The sequence below is a fragment of the Carcharhinus amblyrhynchos genome, chromosome 1 (assembly GCF_965287045.1).
Source record: "Carcharhinus amblyrhynchos chromosome 1, sCarAmb.v2.hapA, whole genome shotgun sequence".
Lineage (NCBI taxonomy): Eukaryota > Metazoa > Chordata > Chondrichthyes > Carcharhiniformes > Carcharhinidae > Carcharhinus > Carcharhinus amblyrhynchos.
Genome location: NC_137324.1, coordinates 14935785 through 14956607, shown reverse-complemented (window position 1 = coordinate 14956607; position 20823 = coordinate 14935785). Strand labels below are relative to the sequence as shown.

Below are 20823 nucleotides of genomic sequence, written 5' to 3'. Positions count from 1 at the left end.
GTCTATTGCTATGGGTATATATATATATGTATATATTACTTTTATGTTTAAGGGGATGTTTTAAAGTCTTTTTTCACAGGTAGTTGGTATGTCTATTGGGAATGTAGCTCAGATGCTGCAAAAGTGGGATAATTACTCATTTTAGCCATGTAGTGTTTACTTAGGAGAGAGCTAATGGACTTTAATTTACAAAAAGAAAAGTTTCCAGGGTGGGGTGAGTTTGATTAAATGAATGGAAGATGGGTTTAGATTGACAGGATCATGTGATAATGTGATTAATGGGAGGAGCCAGGCATGTACATAAGAACGTAAGAAATAGGAGCAGGAGTAGGCCATCTAGCCCTTCGAGCCTGCCCCACCATTCAATAAGATCATGGCTGATCTGTCGTGGCTCAGTTCCACATTCCCGCCCTCTCCCCATATCCCTTAATCCCCTCGCTATCCAAAACCCATCAACCTGCGTCTTAAAAATATTTATCGAGGCAGCCTCCACCACCTCAACGGGCAGAGAATTCCAGAGATTCACCACCCTTTGAGTGAAGAAGTTCCTCCTCAACTCCGTTCTAAACTGTCCCCCCTTTATCTTGAGGCTGTGCCCCCTAGTCCTACTGTCCTTTCTGAGCGGGAAGAGTCTCTCCACCTCTATCCTATCCATCCCATTCATCATCTTATATGTCTCAATGAGATCTCCCCTCATTCTTCTAAACTCTAACGAGTACAAGCCTAGTTTATTTTGCCTCTCCTCATAGCTCAACCCCCTCAACTCCGGTATCAGCCTAGTAAACCTCCTCTGCACTCCCTCCAAGGCCAAACTATCCTTGCGTAAGTACGGCGACCAACACTGCACACAGTACTCCAGCTGCGGCCTCACCAATGCCCTATACAGCCGCAGCAAGACCTCCCTACTTTTATATTCAATGCCCCTCGCTATGAAGGCCAGCATCCCATTCGCCTTCCTGACCACCTGCTGCACCTGCAGGCTGGGTTTTTGCGACTCATGCACAAGGACCCTGAGGTCCCTCTGCACCGTCGCCTGCTGCAGTTTTTCGCCACGTAAGTAATAGTCCTTCCTACCATTATTCCTACCAAAGTGGACCACCTCGCACTTACCAACATTAAATTCCATTTGCCATTTCCTGGCCCATTCGCCCAGCCTATCTAAATCCTTCTGCAGACTCTCCACACCCTCCGCACAATTTGCCGTTCCACCAATCTTGGTGTCATCAGCAAATTTCGACACCATACACTCGGTTCCCTCCTCCAGATCACCTATATAAATGGTAAATAGCTGAGGCCCCAGCACCGACCCCTGGGGCACTCCACTAGTCACCAACCGCCAATCCGAATAGCACCCATTAACCCCCACTCTCTGCCTCCTATTTGACAACCAATCCTCTATCCACGCTAACACCCTACCCCCAACTCCATGCCCCCTTACCTTCTGCAATAACTTCTTGTGAGGTACCTTGTCAAACGCCTTCTGAAAATCAAGAAAGACCACATCCACCGGCTCTCCTCTATCCACCGCCCTAGACACATCCTCATAGAACTCCAATAAATTTGTCAGACATGACTTGCCCTTAACGAAACCGTGCTGCATCTGCTCTATCAAGCAATTCCCCTCAAGATGCCTCGCTATTTCCTCCTTGATGACAGATTCTAACATTTTACCTACAACAGACGTTAAACTAACTGGCCTATAATTCCCTGCCTTTTGTCTGGCACCCTTCTTAAACAACGGCGTAACATTAGCCGCTTTCCAATCTTCCGGCACTTCCCCGGAATCCAGCGACGTTTGGAAAATAACCACCAAGGCATCCACTATCACCTTTGCCATTTCTTTCAGAACCCTCGGATGCATTCCACCCGGTCCTGGGGACTTGTCCACAAACAGTCCCTCCAGTCTGTCAAGCACCGCCTCTCTAGTAACAATAATGTCATTGAGACCCTCCAGTCCTACCACCTTTCCATCGCTAACGCCCGGCAAATTATTCACGTCCTCCTCCGTGAAGACCGAAACAAAAAAGTTATTCAAGACCTCAGCCATTTCCCCATCCCCTACCACTAAGTCCCCCCTCTCATCCTCTAAGGGTCCAACGTTCGCCCAGCCAGCCTCTTCCTTTTTATATATTTACAAAAACTCTTGCTATCCTTTTTTATATTAAGCGCTAGCCCAGCTTCATAGTTTCTCCTACCCTTCTTTATCAACTTCTTTGTCAATCTTTGTTGACATTTAAACCTCTCCCAATTCTCTTCTCGCCCACTACTCTTAGCTACTCTAAATGCCTCCGCTTTTAACACTTTCCTTCACCTCCTTCGTTATCCATGGCTTATTACCTCTCCTCCTACGGTCCTTTTTAACCATTGGAATAAATTTCTGCTGAGCACCAAGAAAGATCTCCTTAAAGATCTTCCACTGCTCCTCAGCAGACCTACCTTCCAACGCGCTCCCCCAGTCAACATTCGCCAACAGAGGGAAAACAGCTTTTGAGTTTTGTTAATGGTTTGTTCAAAGAAAAAGGTTATTTCCTCAAAGAACTCCAATAAATTAGGGAAGAGGTAATGGACTTTAATTTATAAAAAGAAAAATTTGCAAGGACAGGGGGGATTTGATTAAATGAGTGGAAGGTGAGTTTAGATTAACATGGTCATGTGATAATGTGATTAATGAGAGTATGATTTCCCTTTCAAAACCATGCAGTACCTGACTGATTATATTGAGATTTGAGTAATTGATATAACCTCCTTAATAGATTCCAGCAATTTCCCTACAAGATATTAAGAGAACTGTCCTGTAGTTTCCTGCTTTCTCTCTCCCTCCTTTCTTGAACAAAGAGTCACATTTGCTATTTTCCAATCTGTTTTGAAAAAATGTATCTGCTATCTCAACAGCCACTTCTTTTAAGACTTTAGGGTAAAGGTGGAACAAGCAAGGGGGATAATGAAAGAAATGGCGGTGGTGATAGTGGATGCCCTGGTGATTATTTTCCAAACCTCGCTGGATTCCAGGGAAGTGCCGGAAGATTGGAAAACGGCTAATGTTACGCCGCTGTTTAAAAAGGGTAGCAGGCAAAAGGCAGGGAATTATAGGCCGGTTAGTTTAACGTCTGTTGTCGGAAAAATGCTTGAATCCGTCATCAAGGAGAAAATCAAGGAAAAAAAGGGTGGTGAGGGATTGGAATGCCCTGCCTGCTGCAGTTGTAAATGCGCCTAGTTTGGGGGCGTTTAAGAGATCTATGGATAGGTTTATGGACGAAAAGGGATTGGTATAGGCTAGTGGGTCATTGTTTTTGTAACTGGTCGGCGCAACATCGTGGGCCGAAGGGCCTGTTCTGCGCTGTAATGTTCTATGTTCTATGTTCTAATAGCAAGGCATCTTGAGAAGAATTGTTTGATATAGCAGACGCAGCACAGTTTCGTTAAGGGGAAGTCATGTCTGATGAATTTATTGGAGTTCTATGAGGATGTGTCTAGTGCGGTGGATAGAGGGGAACCGGTGGATGTGGTGTTTCTCGATTTTTCAGAAGGCGTTTGATAAGGTGCCACACAAAAGGTTGTTACAGAAGGTTAGGGGGCATGGAGTTGGGGGTAGGGTGTTAGCGTGGATAGGGGATTGGCTGTCAAATAGGAGGCAGAGAGTGGGTGTCAATGGGTGCTACTCGGATTGGTGGTTGGTGACTAATAAAGTGCCCCAGGGATCGGTGCTGGGGCCTCAGCTATTTACCATTTATATAGATGATCTGGAGGAGAGAACCGAGTGTAAGGTGTCGAAATTTGCTGATGACACAAAGATTGGTGGAACGGCAAATTGTGCAGAGGGTGTGGAAAGTCTGCAGAGGGATCTAGATAGGCTGAGCGAGTGGGCGAGGACCTGGCAGATGGAATACAATGTTGGCAAGTGTGAGGTTATCCACTTTGGTAGGAATAATGGTAGGAAGGACTACTACTTACAGGGTGAAAAGCTGCAGCATGCTACGGTGCAGAGGGACTGGGGGTCCTTGTGCATGAGTTGCAAAAACCCAGCCTACAGGTGCAGCAGGTGGTCAGGAAGGCAAATGGGATGCTGGCCTTCATAGCGAGGGGGATTGAATATAAAAGTAGGGAGGTCTTGCTGCAACTGTACAGGGCACTGGTGAGGCCGCAGCTGGAGTACTGTGTGCAGTTTTGGTCACCGCACTTACGCAAGGACATTTTGGCCTTGGAGGGAGTGCAGAGGAGGTTCACTAGGCTGATACCGGACTTGAGGGGGTTGAGCTATGAGGAGAGGCTGAATAAACTGGGCTTGTACTCATTAGAGTTTAGAAGGATGAGGGGAGATCTCATTGAGATGTATAAGACGATGAAAGGGATGGATAGGGTAGAGGTGGAGAGGTTCTTCCCGCTCAGAAAGGACAGCAGGACTAGAGGACACAGCCTCAAGATAAAGGGGGGCAGTTTAGAACGGAGTTGAGGAGGAACTTCTTCACTCAAAGGGTGGTGAATCTCTGGAATTCTCTGCCCGTTGAAGTGGTTGAGGCTTCCTCGCTAAATATATTTAAGACGTGGGTAGATAGGTTTTTGGTAGGCAAGGGGATTAAGGGTTATGGGGAGAAAGCGGGAAAGTGGAGCTGAGCCACTTCAGATCAGCCATGATCTTGCTGAATGGCGGGGCAGGCTCGAAGGGCTAGATGGCCTACTCCTGCTCCTATTTCTTACGTTCTTAATGAGACTCTTGTAGATGCAGTATATCTAGACTTCCAGAAGGCATTTGATAAGGGCCTGGGGATTTGTCAGCCTTTAGTTCTAATACTTTATCCTAGAGTAGGGAATGTAGGGTGGCACAATGGAGGGTGGCATGGTGGCACAGTGGTTAGCACTGCTACCTCACAGCACCAGGGACCTTGGGCTTGATTCCCTGCTTGACCTGGATGAGGGAGTGGAGAGATGGGTTGGTAAGTTCGCTGAAAACACAAAGGTTGGAGGTGTTGTGGATAATGTGCAGGGATGTCAGAAGTTGCAGCGAGACATTGATAGATGCAAGACTGGGCAGAGAAGTGGCAGATGGACTTCGACCCAGGTAAGTGTGTGGTGTCAAATAGGATGACAGATTATAATATTAAGGCTAAGACTCTTGGCAGTGTGGAAGGTCAGAAGGATCTTGGGATCTGGGTTCATAGGACACTCAAAGCAGCTTCGCAGGTAGAGGCTGTGGTTAAGAAAGCGTATGGTGTACTGACATTCACCAATCGAGGAATTGAGTTTAGGAGTCGGGAGATAATGCTGCAGCTGTATAAGACCCACTTGGAGTACTGTGCTCAGTTCTGGTTGCCTCATTACAGAAAGGATGTGGAAGTCATTGAAAGGGCGCAGAGGAGATTTACAAGCATGTTGCCTGGATTGGGTGGCACGCCTTATGAGGATAGGTTGAGAGAGCTCGGTCTTTTCTCCTTGGAGAGACGAAGGGTGAGGGGTGTCCTGACAGAGGTGAATAAGATGATGAGAGGAATAGATAGGGTGGATTCTCAGAGGCTTTTTCCCAGGGCTGAAATGGTTGCCACAAGAAGACACAGGTTTAGGGTACAGAGGAGATGTCAGGGGTAAGTTTTTCACTGAGAGGGTGGTGGGTGCGTGGAATCGGTTGCCGGCAGTGGTGGTGGAGGCGGATTCGATGGGGTCTTTTAAGAGACTTTTGGGTAAGTACACGGAACTTAGTAAGGTAGAGGGTTATAGGTATGCCTAGTAGGTAGGGACATGTTCGGCGCAACTTGCAGGCTGAAGGGCCTGTTTGTGCTGTAGTTTTTCTATGTCTCTATATGGATAGGTTAAGTGAATGGGTCAAAATCTGGCAGATGGAATTTAATGTGGATAAATGTGAGGTTTTCCATTTTGATAGGGAAAATACAAAGGCAAATTATTATCTAAATGGACAGAAAATTCAGAATGCTTCAGTGCAGAAGGAGCTGGGTGTCCTCATGCATGAATTGCAGAAAACTAGTTTAAAGTTGCAGCAGGTAATAAGGAAGGCCAATGGAGTCTTGGCATTAATTGCTGAAGGAATAGAATATATAAGTAGTGAAGTGCTGCTGCTGCTGTACAAAGTATTAGTGAGACAGCACTAAGAATATTGTGCATAATTTTCGTCCCCTAACTTGAAGGGGGATGTCGTTGCATTGGAGGCAGTTTAGAGGAGGTTCATTAGATTGATTCCAGAGATGATGGGTTCATCTTATGAAGACAGATTGGGCAGTTTAGGCCTGTACTCCCTGGAGTTTAGAAGAATGAGAGCAGATCTAATTGAGGTGCACAAAACAATATGGGGATTGACAAAGCAGACATGGAGATCTTTCCTCTTGTAAGGCAATCGAGAGCAAGAAGTCACAGTTTTAGAGTAAGAGTACAAATTTAAAACAGGGATTCCAAAGGCTCGAGTCTGGAATTCACTACCCAGAATGTGGTGGATGCCAGGACTTTGAGTAAATTTAAGGAAGAGGTGGACAGATTTTTAGTTAATAAGAATTTTAAGGGCTGTGGTAAACGGGCAGAAAAGTGGAGATCAGGCTGAGAGGAGATCAGCTATGATCATATTAAATGGCAGAGCAAGCTCAAGGGGCTCAGTTGCTACTCCTGCTCTAGTTCTGATAATTCTATGATTCTTATGAGGCAATTTAAAGCTCAGGCCTCATATAAACCAGCCAAAATCTTGCATCTGAACAGCAAACTATGAGAACTAGATTTTTACTGTTTGATGCTAATATTTTTGTACTTTAATCTTCATCAAGAAAACCTGCTTATACTGGGGGAAAAACTCGAACAATACAGTTCAAACCAAGATAGTCAGATCATAGGTTTAATGGTATAATAAATATATAAAATCCTGATGGGACTGAATAGGCCAAATGCAGAAGAAATGCTCCTGATGTTGGGGAAGTCCAGAACTGGGGGTCACAGTCTAAGAATAGGGGGTGAGCCATTCAGGACTGAGATGAGGATGAACTTCTTCACTCAAGAGTTTTGAAGCTGTGGAATTCCCTACTACAGAAAGCTGTTGGGGCCAGCTTGTTGGATATGTTCAAGAGGAGATGAACATGACCCTTGTGGCGGAAGGGATTAAGGAGTATGGAGAGAAAGTGGGAGTAGGATACTGAAAGTATCAGCCATGATCATATTGAATGGTGGTGCAGGCTCGACTGGCTGAATGGCCTAATCCTGCACCTATTTTCTGTATTTCTATCATGCACTGAGCATGCTTATAACATGAACACATTATTTAAAATTTAAAAAGGAAAAGAATGTAATGCAATTTGGGGAAGCAGTGTAATGAGCTTTATAGAGGTACACAAACTAAGCAACTTCAAATATGAATAAACAAATCTCCAAATATTCACATAAGGCAAAATAACAATCAACTTTTTTTCTCTTCATAATGTATTACAAACTAAGTTTAACAATTTGTTAATAAATTATATCTGATCTGCTAGGAACTTCATCACAGTGGTTAAATGGAGGTAATTTCTGGGGGGGGTCTCACATCTTCAATATTTCTAAGGGCCCATCAATGTAGTGGTTACTCTGAATTCAAATTTTTAAACAAAATTATTATTGAAGTTCTTTTTTAGCTGGATTAATTTATTTACCTATTATCAATCACCCTCAGCAGACTAAGGTTCTCTATTCTTGGCTTGGCCACTGGTGTGGTGGATTAGGAAATTTCTTCACGCCTGAAGTTGCCTATGGTTAGTCTAAATGTGGCCTCGGCAAAATGTGAAACTTAAATTTACAGAAATCGAGCATAGAATTTTGAGTGCTCCTAATATTTGCCTTTCAACTAATTCAAAATCATTAGGGCGTTCTTGAGCCCATGTTCACCGTCCATGCAAATACCGGCAAGGACACAAAATCCGGAAGTCACAGATATTACCGACGAGATTGCAATTTCAGATCTTTCCTGTCCCTTGCCATAACAGGAATGAACCTACTTTACATGCATTTTCATAAATGTTATTATAATTAACCCACCCCTCACCAGATATTGACCCCCACCATATATTGACACCCTGCTGATATGGTTCACCTAAATATGAACCTGTCATGGGTGTCTTCCCGGTAGTGTGTAAAGCTAAGTATAGCACCCAGGGGACAGGGTCATGGCCAGGCTGTGGCCAACCTGGCAGTACCAACCTGTGCCAAGGACGGGCCCTAGTGGGAGCCTCATGTGGAAGGGGGGGGGAGAATTCATTTGTATTTGACAGTGGCTGGGATCGGATAGAATAGCTGTGATACTGGCAAAGGCTGTTGGGCAGAGTGGGGAGGGGTGGTTGGCACTGGCTCCAACTGTGGGGGGCAGAGAAGTGTTGACTCCGATCAGGAATAGTGAGGGGAACCCCAAAAACTTCTGTGATGAGCTGAGGGGAAGAGATTTATATATGTTCTGATCTTTAAAGATGGCACTCCAATCTCAGTAGGTCTGGGTTTTGCCGGCATGCCTTGGTCCCACCCCTCCGCATGACAAAAATGAAACATGCCGGTTTTCTCATTGAAAACAACATATTGCCATGTTTCGGTAAGATTTGCCCCCATGAGTCCAGGCTAGGCGGATGGAGAGGAGCTTTTCCTATTGATCAAATGGCTGTGAACTAGAAAACACCGATTTAAAGTGGAATCGTTGTGGGTGGAGATTAGGAACAGCAAAGGGAGGAAGACGCTGGTGGGTGTCATCTATAGGCCCCCGAATAATGATCTGGAGGTGGGGCGGGCTGTTAACGCGCACATAAGTGCGGCGTGCAGGAACGGGACGGCCGTAGTTATGGGGGATTTCAATCTGCATATTGATTGGTCGACCCATGTTGGACGCGGTGGGCTCGAGGAGGAGTTCTTGGAATGCTGCCGGGATAATTTCCTTGAACAGTGTGTGTTGGAGCCGACGAGGGAGCGAGCTATCTTGGATCTGGTGCTATGTAATGAGGCAGGCAGAATTAGGGACCTTGTGGTGAAGGATCCTCTTGGAGAGAGTGATCATTGTATGGTGGAGTTTCTGGTGCAGATGGAGGAGGAGAAAGTGGGTTCCCAGACACGCATCCTTTGTTTGAATAGAGGGGAGTACGGTAGGATGAGAGAAGAATTGGCGAATGTGGACTGGGGGAGCGCGTTGGAGGGAGGGTCTGCTGAGGAGCAGTGGAGGATCTTTAAGGAGATCTTTCTTGGTGCTCAGCAGAAATTTATTCCGATGGTCAAAAAGGACCGTAGGAGGAGAGGTAATAAGCCGTTGATAACGAAGGAGGTGAAGGAAAGTGTTAAATTAAAAGTGGAGGAATTTAGAGTAGCTAAGAGTAGTGGGCGAGAAGAGGATTGGGAGAAATTTAAATGTCAACACAGATTGACAAAGAAGTTGATAAAGGAGGGTAGGAGAAACTATGAAGCTGGGCTAGCGCTTAATATAAAAAAGGATAGCAAGAGTTTTTATAAATATATAAAAAGGAAGAGGCTGGCTAGGGTGAACGTTGGTCCTTTAGAGGATGAGAAAGGGGACCTAGTGGTAGGGGATGGGGATATGGCTAAGGTCTTGAATAACTTTTTTGTTTCTGTCTTCACGGAGGAGGACGTGAATAATTTGCCGGGCGTTAGCGATGGAAAGGTGGTCGGACTGGAGGGTCTTAATGACATTACTGTTACTAGAGAGGCGGTGCTCGACAGACTGGAGGGGCTGATTGTGGACAAGTCCCCAGGACCGGATGGAATGCATCTGAGGGTTCTGAAAGAAATGGCGGAGGTGATAGTGGATGCCTTGGTGGTTATTTTCCAGACGTCGTTGGATTCCGGGGAAGTGCCGGAAGATTGGAAAACGGCTAATGTTACGCCGTTGTTTAAGGGGGCCAGGCAAAAGGCGGGGAATTATAGGCCGGTTAGTTTAACGTCTGTGGTAGGTAAAATGTTAGAATCCGTCATTAAGGAGGAAATTGCGAGGCATCTTGAAGGGAATTGCTTGATAGAGCAGACGCAGCACGGTTTCATTAAAGGGAAGTCGTGTCTGACAAATTTACTGGAGTTCTATGAGGATGTGTCTAGGGCGGTGGATAGAGGAGAGCCGGTGGATGTGGTCTTTCTGGATTTTCAGAAGGCGTTTGACAAAGTACCTCACAAGACGTTATTGCAGAAGGTCGGGGGACATGGAGTTGGGGGTAGGGTGTTAGCATGGATAGAGGATTGGTTGTCAAATAGGAGGCAGAGAGTGGGGGTTAACGGGTGCTATTCGGGTTGGCGGATGGTGACTAGTGGAGTGCCCCAGGGGTTGGTGCTGGGGCCTCAGCTTTTTACCATTTATATAGATGATCTGGAGGAGGGAACCGAGTGTAGGGTGTCGAAATTTGCTGATGACACCAAGATTGGGGGAACAGCAAATTGTGCGGAGGGTGTGGAGAGTCTGCAGAAGGATCTAGATAGGCTGGGCGAATGGGCCAGGAAATGGCAAATGGAATTTAATGTTGGCAAGTGTGAGGTGGTCCACTTTGGTAGGAATAATGGTAGGAAGGATTATTACTTACGTGGCGAAAAACTGCAGCAGGCAACGGTGCAGAGGGACCTCGGGGTCCTTGTGCATGAGTCGCAAAAACCCAGCTTGCAGGTGCAGCAGGTGGTCAGGAAGGCGAATGGGATGCTGGCCTTCATAGCGAGGGGGATTGAATATAAAAGTAGGGAGGTCTTGCTGCGGCTGTATAGGGCATTGGTGAGGCCGCAGCTGGAGTACTGTGTGCAGTTTTGGGCGCCGCACCTGCGCAAAGATATTTTGGCCTTGGAGGGAGTGCAGAGGAGGTTTACTAGGCTGATATCGGAGTTGAGGGGCTTGAGCTATGAGGAGAGGCTGAATAAACTAGGCTTGTACTCGTTAGAGTTTAGAAGAATGAGGGGAGATCTCATTGAGGCGTATAAGATGATGAATGGGATGGATAGGATAGAGGTGGAGAGACTCTTCCCGCTCAAAAAAGACAGTAGGACTAGGGGGCACAGCCTCAAGATAAAGGGGGGACGGTTTAGAATGGAGTTGAGGAGGAACTTCTTCACTCAAAGGGTGGTGAATCTCTGGAATTCTCTGCCCATTGAAGTGGTGGAGGCTGCCTCGCTAAATATTTTTAAGACGCGGGTTGATGAGTTTTTGATAAGAGAGGGGATTAAGGGTTATGGGGAGAGGGCAGGAAAGTGGAACTGAGCCACGACAGATCAGCCATGATCTTATTGAATGGCTGGGCAGGCTCGAAGGGCTAGATGGCCTACTCCTGCTCCTATTTCTTATGTTCTTATGTTCTTAAAGTGATTGTTAAAAGACCTGGGGAGACAGCAAGTGGCTAGGATCTGGAATGCACTGCCTGAGTGTGTTGTGGAGGCAGATTCGATTGTAACTTTCTGAAGAGAATTTAATAAATATTTGAACAGAAATAAATTGCAGAGGTATGGGAAAAAGATAGACAAATGTTGATTTGCTCTTGCAGAGCTGGCATTAACACAAAAGGCCAAATGGCTTCCTTCTGTGATGTAACCATTCTATGATCCTCTGAACTGATTTGGCTTTTTGAACTTGCTCTTTAGTCAGATATAACTTAAGTACTTAAATTCAATTAACTTATATTTATGTAGTATGTCATTCTGTTGTATCTTAACAAAAGACCAGCAAAGTGAAGAGACCAGCAAAGCCTAATGGTGAAAGGGGTTATCTTTGTATCAGGCAAAGCACTGTGGGAGCAGCAAAGAACAGGTTGCGCAGCTACAGAACAAGCTCGGGAGTTGATTGGACAGTTGTGGTTGGGAACAGGCGGTGATTGAACACAGATCCTTGTGTGTTGTGTTCTTGAGAGAATTATGCCCCTAACAGAGGCACAGCTTTCCAACATTCATGACCAAGTAGACAGTGATTGATTGCCTATCCTGTAAGCAATGGGATGCGGTTTGAAGGTTTGAGCTGCCGCTCCTTACGCCATGTGATATTTTGATAGGGTTCATGGGCATGGGTGCGAGTGGGACTAATAATTCCACCTCATACTTGTCAAGTGGGGATTATCCCAGATGTCATCCCTGTCCCCATACCTAAGGGTATGTCTGAAATGCCCCGCCCCCGATCTCTATTACCATCTAACTAGCACATCTGAGCCTACAGGAACAACGGAGGTTGAAGGGCGATCTGATAGAAATCTCCAAGATTATGAGAGGCATGGACAGAGTGGATAGTCAGAAGCTTTTTCCCAGAGTGGAAGAGTCAATTACTAGGGGGCACAGGTTTAAGGTGCAAAGAACAAGATTTAAAGGAGATGTACAAGGCAGATTTTATACACAGAGAGTAGTGGGTGCCTGGAATTTGTTGCCAGGGAGGTAGTGGAAGCTGATACGGTGGTGACTTTTTAAGGGGCGTCTTGACAAATACACGAATAGGATGGGAATAGATGCATATGGTCCCCGGAAGGTAGGGGGTTTTAATTCACTCAGGCAGCATGGTCGGTGCAGGCTTGGAGGGCTGAAGGGTCTGTTCCTATGCTGTAATTTTCTTTGTTCTTTGACAGTAAAGGTTTTAATTTGTTACTGTAATGCGGCAAATTAGACAAAACATTGGTGTAGTTACAGGAGACAAAGAATAATGGTCGATGGATGCCCTTGCAAATGGAAAGGCGTTTCAAGTGGTGTTCCACCGGGCTCAGTGCCGGGGGCCTTACTGTTTGCATTATGTATTAATGATTTGGACACCAACATCAGGGGCCCGGTTGGGAAATTTGGAGACAATGCAAAGACTCGCTGAGTAGTGGATTGTGTAGAGGATAGCTGCAATCTCCAAAACGATATAGATGGGTTGTTGGACGGATCAGTAAAGTGGCAGGTGGATTTTAATATGGAGATGTGAGGTAATGCATTTAGGGAGGTCAAACAGCTGTAGGGAGCACACAATAAATGGGAATATACTAAGAGCGGTAGGTGAAGTGAGAGATCTTGATGTACAAGCACACAGGTCCCGAAAGGCTGCAGTGCAAGTAGGCAAGGTTGTAGAGAAGACATATGGAATACTCTTCTTCACAGGTAGAGGTATAAAATATAAAAATAAGGATATAATGGAATTATCCAAAACACTGGTGAGGCCACAACTGGAGTACTGTGTGCAGTTTTAGTTACATTACAGGAAGGTCATAATTGCTCTGGAGATAATGCAGAAGAGGCTTTCAAGAATATCGTCAAGACTAGGAAAGTGTAGCAATGAGGATAGATTAGATGGATTAGAGTTAACAAAGAAGGCTGAGGATTGATAGAGGCGTACAAAATTATGAGAGAGAGGTAGAGTGGACCGGGTAAATTGGTTTCCCTTGATGGAGAATTCTAGACATGATGTGGAGATGCTGGCGTTGGACTGGGGTAAACACAGTAAGAAGTGTCACAACACCAGCTTAAAGTCCAACAGGTTTATTTGGTAGCAAACGCCACTAGCTCCTTATATACTCACCTGACAAAGGGGCAGAGCCCCGAAAGCTAGTTGGTGTTTGCTACCAAATAAACCTGTTGGACTTTAAACTAGTATTATGAGACTTCTTACGAAGAATTCTAGAACCAGGGACATAGATTCAAGATAATAGATTCAAGGCTATTTCCCCGGGTTGAAATGGTCACTATGAGAGGACACAGATTTAAGGTGCGGGGAGGCAAGTACAGAAGTGATGTTAGGGGTAAGTTTTTCACTCAGAGGGTGGTGAGTGAATGGAATCGGCTGCCGTCAGTGGTGGTGGAGGCGAACTCCCTGGGGTCTTTTAAAAGACTTCTGGATGAGTATATGGGATTTAGTGGGATTGGGGGTTATAGATAGGTCTATAGATTGGTAGGTGTTGATGTGATCGGCGCAACTCGTAGGCTGAAGGGCCTGTTTGTGCTGTAGTGTTCTACGTTCTATAAGTGGCAGAAGATACAGAGGGGACACGGGAAGAACTTTTTATTAATGCAGAGTAGTAGGGTCTGGAACTCACTGCCTGAGTTGCTGGTGGAGACAGGGACCCTAGGCTCCTTTTGAATCTGCACCTAAAGTGCTGTACACTACAGGGCTATGGGACACTTGGGATTAGAAAGGGCACCTGGGTGTCCTCGGGTTGGCATGGACAAGATGGTCCCATTCTGTCCTGTGACTTTTCTATGGTTCTAAGTAAGGAGCAGGATAAGTTATGATAAAATGATACAAGAGGTTAAAGCACTGCTTTGTTCTAGTGAGAGAATAGCGATTCTGGAGCAATAAAATGGAAAGCCTTACACTTTGGTTTAACTTCAAAAGCTATTTTTGGCTGCAGAAAGTTATTAAACTTACTTTTATATATAATTTCTTGAGAATTTATCTTTTCCTTTGAGTTTTAATTACAGTTTTGAAGAAAGAATGAAGACTACTTTTTAACCTATTTCCTTCAAAATACTACTGATGGGATTTTTTTTGATTTATTATTGTCAGAAGTATTGGTGTACATTGAAAAGTAATGTTTCTCGCATCCTAAACAGACAAAGCATTGGAAGAGTACACAGGGGAGGAAAGGGTGCAAAATATAGTGTTACATTCATAGAAGGAACAACTTAATATAAGGTAGGGCCATTCAAAAATCCGATGAAAGCAGGGAAGAAGCTGTTCTTGAGTTGGTTGGTACATGATTTCAGATTTCTATATCTTTCTCCCGTTGGAAGAAGGTGGAAGAGAGCATGTCCAGTGTGCATAGGGTCCTTGATTATGCTGGCTGCTTTTTTGAGGTGGCAGGAAATGTAGACAGAGTCAATGGATGGGAAGTGTGGAAGGACCAGTACAGGTTGGTGATCTGGAAATTTGAAGTTCATCCCCGTTGATAGAGACAGGGGCACATCCTTCACTATGCTCCCTGAGGTAAATGACTATCTCCCTCATTTTACTAACATTGAGGGAGAGGTTAATTTGTTGCATCATTTCACCGGATTCTCTTTCCTGTACTCCGTCTCATCATTGTTTGAGATCCGACCAACTACGGTGGTATCATCAAACTTGAAAATGGAGTTGGAGCCAAATTTGACCTCAGTTATAAGTTTATAAGGAGAATAAGGGGCTAAGGACATAGCCTTGAGGATAATTGTGGAGGTGTCGTTGCCTATCCTTACTGATTGCAGTCTGTGGGTTTGGAAGTCTAGGATCCAAAAACACAGGGAGGAGCCGTGTCCTTGGCCATGAAGTTTACAGATTAGTTGTGTGGGGATAATGGTGCTGAAGGCTGAGCTCTAGTCAATAAGTAGGAGACCGATACAAGTGTCTTTGTTTTCCAGGTGTTCCAAAGTTGAATGCAGAGCAGGGAGATGGACCTGCTATGGACCTGCTGCAGCGGTATGCGAACTATAGTAGATCCAGGCAATCTGGGAGATCGGAGTCAATGCATGCCATGACTAATATTTTGGATCACTTCATAATGATGGATGTCAGAGCCACTGGGCGATAGTCATTAAGGCAGTAACCAAGGTTGGATGCACCAACCTTTTGTACCCAACCAAGGATCAAGGTCTTGGTTTAAAGATTTAGCTCAGAGATGATGCCTTCAACAATTCAAATACTCGTTCAGTATTTTGCTACTTTTCAATCTGCTCTGTGTAGCAAGTTTAGCTTTTGCAAAAGTAAAATTGTTCAGCAGGTGGTTGTTAGCATTACTGCATTTATCATGCCCTAAGGCTCTTCAGCAAGTGAAAGACACAGGAGGCTACTTTCGAGGTATGAAGTTAGATTGAGATTGGCAGCATGCAGTGGCCAGTCGAAGGAGAGGTGCCAACCAATTTAAATTAGCACAGATCAAAGTAGTTTAAAAAATGCTGGAGGTAAGGCTCATTGGCAAGGATGCATTTGTTTTCTATTTCTCGTGATTAGTTTGCACAATTCAGTGGTCCAACAAGCCATTTAACATGGACTCGTCACATAGGGGTCTGATTAAATAGGGCTGGTATCAATGAACAAATCGGTTGAATTCATATGAAATAAGCTTCCATGCTCGCCCACAATCTGAGATACATTTCATTCAATTTGCCATGGTGAGACTTGAACTCATGTCCACTATGTCACTAATTTAGTACCATTAGCATAACTCTGCTCAGATAAATAAATACAAAAGAAATGGACCAAAAATCAGGTAATATTCTGGAAGGTGAGTTGGTGACTTAAGTATTTAAGAATTTGGTAACTCCTGTTTTTAAAGGCTTGCTGCCAATGTAAAGGATTTGACAGTACTGAAGGTGGGTTGGATAAAATTAACTGAGCTGGTATTCAAAACATTGTAAGAAGTCTCACAACGCCAGGTTAATGTCCAACAGGTTTATTTGGTAGGAAAATCCACTAGCTTTCGGAGCGCTTGCTGCTCCTTCGTCAGGTGAGTGGGAGTTCTATTCAGAAACAGGGCATATAAAGACACAAACTCAATTTACAAAATAATGGTTGGAACGCAAGTCATTACAGGTAATCAAGTCTCAAGAGGTATATTCAATGTGAGTGGAGAAAGTGTTAAGCACAGGTTAAAGAGATGTGTATTGTCTCTAGACAGGACAGTTAGTGAGATTTTGCAAGCCCAAGCAAGTCATGGGGGTTACAGATAGTGTGACATGAACCCAAGATCTCGGTTAAGGCCGTCCTCATGTGTGCAGAACTTGGTCATCAGTCTCTGCTCAGCGACTCTGCACTGTCGTTGCTGTGAAGGCCGCCTTGGAGAACGCTTACCTGAAGATCAGAGGCCGAATGCCTGTGACCATTAAGTGTTCCCCAACAGGAGGAGAACACTCTTGCCTGGTGATTGTCGAGTGGTGTTCATTCATCCGCTGTCGTAGCATCTGCGTGATCTCCCCAATGTACCATGCCTCAGGACATCCTTTCCTGCAGCATATCAGGTAGACAACGTTGGCCGAGTTCCAAGACTACGTACTGTGTGCCTGGTGGATGGTGTTCTCACATGAGATGATGGTATCCGTGTCGATGATCCCGCACATCTTGCAGACGTTGCTGTGGCTGGGTTGTGTGGTGTCGTGGTCACTGTTCTCCTGAAGGCTGGGTAATTTGCTGCGGATAATAGTCTGTTTGAGGTTCTGTGGTTGTTTGAAGGCAAGAAGTGGGGGTTGAGGGTGGCCTTGGCATGATGTTCGTCTTCATCAATGACATGTTGAAGGCTCCAGAGAAGGTGTCTTAGGTTCTCTACTCCAGGGAAGTACTGGACGATGAAGGGTACTCTGTCCACCGTCTCCTGTGTTTGTCCTCTGAGGAGGTCGGTGCAGTTTTTCACTGTGACATGTTGGATTGATTGAGTCAAGCACCATATCCTGTTCTTATGAGGGCATCTTTCGTGTCTGGAGGTATCTGTTGCGATCCTCCTCATCTAGGCAGGTCCTGTGTATACGGAGGGCTTGTCCATTGGGGATGGCTTCTTTAACATGTTTAGGTGGAGGCCGGAGAAATGGAGCATCGTGAGGTTATCCGTAGGCTTGCAGTACAGTGAAGTGCTGAGGTGACTGTCCTTCATGGAGATGCTTGTCTGCAGGAATGCAACTGATTCCAGAGAGTAATCCGTGGTGCGTCTGATGGTGGGATGGAACTTGTTGATGTCATCATATTGTTGTTTCAATGATTGTTCACCATAAGTCCAAAGGAAGAAAATGTCATCAATGTATCTAGTATATAGCACTAAACATTCAAAACATTAACAGCACTCAGAAGTAGGAAGTCACCCAGTCTACACTGGATTTATGAGGATGTAGCTACAAATGTAAACAGTGAAAGCCATTAATCTTCCAATTTCCCTTGAATATTAAGAGTGTTTCAAAAGCTACAGGTGTCACATCTTTGTTCCAAAAAATGAGAAGGAGATAAACAAGTTTAATATGGGTCAGGCAATGAATAAACTTGACATAACAATCTGGTGCAAAATGAATCATCACTTGGAAAATCACAGGTTAATGAATAACAACAATACATATTATCGAAGGGAAACTCAATTGTTCTTTTATGAATTCAGAGGAGTTTTTAAAATATTCATTCATGGGATGTGGGCATCGCTGGCTACATTGGTATTTACTTAGGTATTTTAGAGTCAACCACGTTGCTGTGGATCTGGAATCACATACAGGCCAGACCAGGTAAGAATGGTACATTTCCTTCCCTAAAGGACACGAGTGAACCAAATGGGTTTTATAACAATCGACAAAGGTTTCATGATCATCAGACTCTTATTTCCAGGGTTTTATTGAATTCAAAGTGCATCATCTACCATGGTGGGATTTGAACACAGACATAAACAGCATGACTGTGGTTCTCTGGATTACTATTCCAGTGACAGTACCACTACACCACTGCCTCCCCATTGATACAGATGTTATGATTATTCTGTATGTTTGAAAGGAGACTGATACAGAAGTATCACAATTAGATTTAAGAAGATTAAAGCACATGGGATAAATGATATAGCTGCTGTGAGAATACAGTATTAGCTAGCGGGCAACAAAATTGGCTTAGTGGTGGTCAGCTGTTACTCAAACTGGAAGGAAGTATGCTGTGGTGTTCTCGAGGTCAGTTTAGGCCCATGAGTCTTGATATAAGCAGAACTTGGATGTAGTGGACATAATTTTAGAATTTACAGATGACATAAAATTCAGAAGTAGTGAGGAAGATGGCAGTAGGTTTCAGAAGATATATCTGATGAAATTTAACAGAGAGAAGTGTGATGCATTTTGGAAAGAAGAATGAAGGGATGTGATATAAGTTAGGTGGTCCAATAATAAATAAGTATTGCTTTTGCGGAACAATACTCTTGTGCATCCTTCAAGATGAATAATGACCACATTCATTATCTGGGGTGCTTGATGGGGTTGTAGTAAATTTGGAGGCAATTCATTGTGGCTCCAACAAGAAAATTTATTGAACTAGTGTTTTACATACATATACAAGAGTCAGACAGAACATATGCACAGATCTACTCTCCTCCTCCCTGGCTCCAACTGAAGGTCCTCCCCATCCCAGCACACATTCTCGCTCCTGATTGGCCAGCTTCCCACGTGGCCCATAAAGGATCGCCCCTTAAAGGGATCATGTTACCACACTTTCTACCTTAACTCAAGTCCACCTATGAATGAAAACAAAAAAGAAACAAATATGATACAGACACAATATCAAATTAGGGACACCAAAGGAACATTCATTCAAAGTCAATCAGTCTGGAGATTTGCAGAACACTGCAATTTGATACTGAGCCCTTCAGTAAGCAGCAAATCTGGTCCTGCAGAAGTAAAAGGTACTTTTAGTGGTTCCAGTGGTTCCTTCCTCCTTGGCTCCAGAAGCCATAGGCTGCTTATGGTCCACAAAAGCTGCAGGTATGCCTGGATCTGTAGTTGGCATACACAAGCCGACACGAGGACATACCTGTTGGTCCTCTGCATCAGGCCCAGCTCTCTCCCTCAAACGATCCACGTTTTTTCCACACGGCAACTTTGTACTTTTATAACGTATGAAACTGGTCCCTTTCTTTCTATGATTCTTCCTGACACCCAAACCAATCCACCACCAAAATTTCTTGCCATGACTAGGTCTTCAACTTCAAAAACTCAGTTCCTTTTTTTTAAGTTGTCATGGTCTTCTGGGAGGCTTGCCTAGCCTCCATCCTCCTAGACAAATCTGGAAATACCAAATCCAAGTACATCTGTATGCAGTGCCCCATTAATAATTCAGCCGGTGTAACCGGTGTTCGGTATAGCATTATACAACAAGAAACTTGCCAAATGCAAAGGCTGTGGCCTTTGAATTTGCTTTTTTATAGAAGCTTTAAATGTTTTTACGTCACGCTGTGCTTATGACTTTGGCCACAGCTCCAGTGTCAGCCTTTATCTTTAAAGATCTGCCGTTGACCTTCAAGACTATCTCAATAGGTAGCACCTTGTTGCATTGGACCGAGTTAAAAGTACAAGTTTCAGAATCGTTGTTTGGTTCCTCATCCAGTTGCTTTAACAGTGTTAGCTTAACTGCTGTCGTTTTTTTTGTGTCCTGACTGCTTTGCTCTGCATCAAGCCTGCAAATGATCCTCCTCCTTGCAATGGAAACATGTATAAGTTTTGCACTGGCAAGTACTCTGGGTGTCCTCTCCCTCACACCAAAAACAAGCTTCTAAGCCTGGTGCTGTACCACTCCTCTCAGGCCCTGCTGCGTCCTCACTTGGTCTCTTCTTCACAGCAGCCGTTTCCAACACAAACAGTTTATCTCATTTCTCACACCTTGTAATTCACTTATACCCTGCTCAGTGCATTCAGTCACCTGAGCCATCTCTATGGCTTCTTTCAAAGAGATTTTCGTCTCAGCCAGCAGTTTTGTTTATATGGTGAGATAGTTTGGTCTAGGGCTAAACAGTCTCTTAACATCTAGATCTAGAGCTAGATGTACGATGCAAGTCTTTTTTTTTAATGCGGTGGGAGGGTGGGGGCGGTGGTGGTGCCTGGAACTCGCTGCTAGGGGAGGTAGTGGAAGCAGATACTATGCTGACTTTTAAGGATCATCCTGACAAAGCAACGAATAGGATGACAACAGAGGGATATGGTCCCCAGAGGAATAGGGGTTTTAGTTCAGCTGGGCAGCATGATCAGTGCAAGCTTGGAGAGCTGCAGGGCCTGTTGCTGAGTTTAATTTTCTTTGCATCGTTCCCCAAAGCTGACCAAGTTCGCAGTGCTCTGCTAGCCCTTCAATCTGCCCACAGAACATTTTCCTCTGGTTCTCTTACAGCCGAAACTTATACCCCAACATGATGATTGAATGACACGGGTTAAAATATTCTTTGACTAATCCCACTATCTGATCAAAAGACATTGCCAAGATCTTGTGGC

At 44.6% G+C, this 20823-nt stretch overlaps 1 pseudogene; it reads right to left on the bottom strand.

The window, feature by feature from the left end:
• Positions 1-20823, bottom strand: part of LOC145348615 (attractin-like) — a 67117-nt pseudogene that overhangs the window by 39202 nt on the left and 7092 nt on the right.